The 5,142-nt window shown below is 46.4% G+C and overlaps 1 pseudogene; it reads left to right on the top strand.

The window, feature by feature from the left end:
- Nucleotides 1-967: 967 nt before the first annotated feature.
- LOC139015753 (ADP/ATP translocase 2 pseudogene) lies at nt 968-2,121 on the top strand (annotated as a pseudogene).
- The last annotated feature ends 3,021 nt before the right edge of the window (nt 2,122-5,142 follow it).

The raw sequence follows: 5,142 nt of genomic DNA on the forward strand, positions 1-5,142 counted from the left end.
AACACTAGTGGGCATTTCCAAATCAGTCAATGCAAATGACCTGAGATCACTGTGGTGTCGTTCATAAGACCCAACATTCTAGGCTCAATACCCTTTCCTCTGGTCCAGTGTTCACTCACCAGAACACAGTGCTAATGTCAGAATTTGGCCTTGATGTTACTTGGCATTTTGTATTTTGCATTATTGCTCATTCTTTAGTTTCAGGTTTCCATAATTTATTCCTTTAGATATGCTCGTTCTGAGACTCTATAAAGTGTCCTTACCTCAAATATTTTAAAAATGATCCTTTACATACAATCTAGTTTTTTTGTTGTTTGCTTTTGAGTTGAAAGTTCTGCACTACTGTCAGAAATGGAGTTTACAGACAAAGTATTTTAACTTTGCAAATATATAATTTGCAATATAAGCATTAAGAAAAATCAATAGAAACTGGAGCTATAATCACAACTTATTCTGAAACTCTTTAATCTCAAGGTGAGCCATTGTTGCATAGGATGAAAAGCACACACACACAGAACATGTGTGTTTACAATATAAAATCCATAAGGATGTGTACTGCACCAGCTGTGTTGGTTCAGGTGCATGTGAGGGTTCTCATAGATGTTAGCTTGGACATACTGAATGTTTTTAACATTAGGTTTTGGTGAATATTTGCTAGATTATGGGTTAATCTGGTGTAACTGAGATTCAAAGTAGCAGAGACTCCAAGGTTAGGCACAGCAGCCCCGGGCTGAGGTGACAGTTTCACAATGTCAGTTAGCCAGGCTCTCACTGCCGGCCATGTTGCTTCCACATCCCTACAGTATTTCCCTTACCTGCATGGTCCAGAGCAGCTCTCCTTGGCTTGCACATTACTTCAAGAGGAAAGGAGAAGGTGCAACTCTTCTATTCAAGAACACAGTCAGAGAGCCCGGAGTTCAGCCGGTCCCGCGCCCAGGCCAGCAGTCACCCGCTTCTTCTTTTCAACATGACAGATGCCGCTGTGTCCTTTGCCAAGGACTTCCTGGCAGGTGGAGTGGCCGCAGCCATCTCCAAGACGGCGGTGGCACCCATCGAGCGGGTCAAGCTGCTGCTGCAGGTGCAGCATGTCAGCAAGCAAATCACTGCAGATAAGCAGTACAAGGGCATTATGGACTGCGTGGTTCGTATCCCCAAGGAGCAGGGAGTCATGCCCCTCTGGCGCGGTAACCTGGCCAATGTCATCGGATACTTCCCTACCCAGGCTCTCAACTTTGCCTTCAAAGATAAATACAAGCAGATCTGCCTGGGTGGTGTGGACAAGAGAGCCCAGTTTGGGCGATACTTTGCAGGGAATCTGGCATCAGGTGGTGCTGCTGGGGCCACCTCCTTGTGTTTCGTGTATCCTCTTGATTTGGCCCGTACCCATCTAGCAGCTGATGTGGGCAAAGCCGGAGCTGAAAGGGAATTCAAAGGCCTCGGCGACTGCCTGGTTATGATCTACAAATCTGATGGGTTTAGAGGCCTATTTCAAGGCTTTAATGTGTCATCAGGGTATTATCACCTACCGAGCTGTCTACTTCGGTGTCTATGACACTGCAAAGGTAATGCTTCCAGACCTCAAGAATACTCACATCTTCATCAGCTGGATGATCGCACAGTCCGTCACAGCGGTGGCTGGGTTGACTTCCTATCCATCTGAAACTGTTCATTGCCGCATGATGATGCAATCAGGGTGTAAAGGAACTGATATCATGTACACAGGCACACTCGACTGCTGGAGGAAGATTGCTCGTGATGGAGGCAAAGCTTTTTTCAAGGGTGCATGGTCCAATGTTCTCAGAGGCATGGGTGGTGCTTTGTGCTTGTCTTGTATGATGAAATCAAGAAGTTCACATAAATTATTTCCTAGTCTTCCCTCCCCCAGCCCCCATGAACAGGCATGTTGTATTATGTAACATATCTTGAGCATTCTTGACAGACTTGGTTGTCTGTTTTATCAGTGGCAACTATTTACTGGTTGAAAATGGGAAGCAATATTCATCTGATAAGTTTTCTCTCAAAGTCATTTCCATGATGATGATGGGATTCAATTATATTTTTTTATTTCAGTCACTCCTGATAAACAACAAATTTGAAGAAATAAAAAATAACTGAAGAAAAAAAAAAGAACACAATCAGCAACCCACCAAGTGCCCACATATCTTATTGTAATCACTAGAGGCGGTGCACAAAATTTGTGCATGGGGGGCGGGGTGTCCCTCATCCCAGCCTGCACCCTCTCCAATCTGGAACCCCTGGAAGGATGTCCTACTGCCAGTTTACAGGGACCAGGCCTAAACTGGCAGTTGGACATCTCTCTCACAATCTGGAACTGCTGGCTCCTAACCACTCATCTGCCTTCCTGCCTGATTGGCCCAAACTACTCTGCCTGCCCTCCTGCTTACCCCCAAATGCGCCCTTGCCAGCCTGATCACCCCCAACTGCCCCCTGAGCCAGTGTGCTCACCCTCAACTGCCCCCTCTGCTGGTCTGCTCACTCCAAACTGCCCCCCCACAGTCCTGATCACCCCCAACTGACCCCCTCTGATGGCCTGCTTGCCCCCAATTGGCCCCTCTGCTGGTCTGCTCACCCCCAATGGCCCCCCCACTGGCCTGATCACCTACAACTGCCGTCCCATCTTGGCCTGATCACCCACAACTGCTCTCCCCTCATGGCCTCTAACTGCCTCTACCTCAGCCCTGCCACTATGGCTTTGTCCAGAAGAACATCCGGAAGGTCTTCTGGAAGGTCTCCCAGTCTAATTAGCATATTACCCTTTTATTAGTATAGAGGCCTGGTGCACGGGTGGGGGCCGGCTGGTTTGCCCTGAAGGGTGTCCTGGATCAGGGTGCAGGTTCCCTTAGGGCATGGGGTGGCCTGGGCAAGGGGCCTGTGGTGGTTTGCAGGCCAGCCATGCCCCCATGTGGTGAGGGTCCCCGCTGGGTGGGCATGGCCAGCCTGGGTGAGGGGCTGAGGGATGTTTTCAGGCTGGCCATGCCCCCCAGCGGAGACCTTCACCCCATGGGTCATGGCCAGCCTGGGTGAGGGGTTGAGGGCCATTTTCCAGCTGGCCACAGCCCCTTCAGGGTGGGGGTTCCTGCTGGGGTGCCTGGCCAGCCTAGGTGAGGGTCTGAGGGCTGTTTTCAAGCTGGCCAGGCCCCCAGCGGGGACTCTTACTCCATGGAGGTGTGGCCAGCCTGGGTAAAGGGCTGAGGGATGTTTTCAGGCTGGCCACTTCCCCCGGTGACCCAGGCCCCCAGCCACTCCTTCAGTGGTGGCCAGGGCAGGTGGGAAGCTTGGTTTCCTCCATCTTTGGGAGCAACCCAAGACTCCAGCTCTGTGGCTGCAGCCTTCTTTGTTGGGTTAATTTGCATTCTCGCCCTGAGTGGCTGGTGGGCATAGCGGAGGGATGGTCAATTTGAGTGTTTCCCTTTTATTGGTGTAGATATGGCCCACCTAGCTGAGATGAAGCTGGGGAAAATAGTATCTATACTTGGCAGTTATATTTCCAGCTACATGTGGAGGATCTAGTCAAGGTTTATGTGATGGTTTCTTTTCTTGTTTATTGCTGAATTCTCTGAGTTCCAGGACACTGCAGTGCTAAGAACAGTTGCATAGTCTCTATGAAGAAGCATTTTTTTTGTTTCACATTTATTATGTAACATTAATTCCAAAAAAAAATATCAGTTTGAGTTGTCCTTGAAATAGACTCTGAGTAAGAATATGGGTTCATGTACTTCATTTGAGAAATGATCCCAGAAAGCAATTGGAGGACATGGGGAAGTGAAGCAGGGAGGAGCTAAAAGTCAATCATTTGCCACTGTGGGCAATTGAGAACTCATTCCATTGGGACCCTCTGAGAAACTGTGTGCCTTATGCCTCCAATCTGTCCAGTAAAGAACAAGGGAGGCAGGTGTAATTATTCACCATATTCTCCAGCTTCCATTCCTTATTCATTGGTGTTTGCTCCTTGGGAGTAACTCTCCGGCACTCTTCCGTCTCGTTTCTGACAGGTAAAGCGCAGTCTTCAGGTCAAAGGATGCCCCCAGAGAATGTCCCCAAGGAAGCCATGAGCACCACAGGAACTGAAGCTCACCTGAACACAGGCCAAGGTAGTTGTTCAGGGCATTGACCGTGATTGCTATTACACTAACAGACGATGTTGCTCCGTTTTCCAAATAGGGATACTGATGCTCTCAGTGGTTTTGAAATTTGCCTTACAAGTTCTTAATCCTTTCCAACTCACTACATGCCCTGTGCTATGTCTCTAGAAGATAATTTTAAAAACTCTCCTATTTTCTCAGAATTTTGACACCTCAAGATGACAGAGTGATACTTGCCTTTAAACTCTTATTTTAGGGCTTGTCTCCACTGACACGATAAAGTTCAGTCCCCTTCCATTCTAAAGCAGCTTCCAGTCATTTCAAAGTAGCTCACTCTCCATCTAATCCATTACCCATATGCAGCTGGTGGCAGCTGTACTGAAGAGATGATTATTTAAATGCTGTAGCGTGAAGTTGGTTATTTGCATTTCTTATCCTCTCTGAGTCTATGCACTGTATGGGCACAACCAACTCAGAATGAGAAGGAGGTGTGGTCAATGCATATTTGTCCTTAGATTGTCTCCCAGTGGAAGTTCACCAGACCTTGGGGAGCACTTCTCTTGAGAGAGGAACAAGGAAGCTGGAAGTATGAACAGGAGAAATCCCTAGAAAAAGAAGTAAATGAAATAGAAGTAAACATTATACCAGATGTAAAGTTTAAAAGAATGGTCATAAAAAATATCCTTTCTCTTAGGGGAAGAATAGGTAACCTCAGTGAGAACTTAAAGAAATAGTAAATATTACAAAGGACATAGATACCATAAAATAGAACTAGTTGGAAATGAAGAATACAATATCTGAAATAAAATAGAAAGAATCAACAGCAGGTTAAATTGAAGCAGAGGATCAAATAAATGATTTAAAGGATAAGATAACAGTAACTATACAAGCAGAGTAATAAAAAGAAAAGAGAATTTTTAAAAATGACAAAAGTCTACAACAACATCAAACACAATAACATCTGCATAATAAGAGTACCAGTCAGAGAAGAGAATGAGCAAGTTATCAAGAACCTATTTGAAGAATAATGGTTGAGAAC

The sequence above is a fragment of the Myotis yumanensis genome, unplaced genomic scaffold, assembly GCF_028538775.1.
Source record: "Myotis yumanensis isolate MYYU_CA2020_CCGP unplaced genomic scaffold, mMyoYum1.0.hap1 SCAF_8, whole genome shotgun sequence".
NCBI lineage: Eukaryota > Metazoa > Chordata > Mammalia > Chiroptera > Vespertilionidae > Myotis > Myotis yumanensis.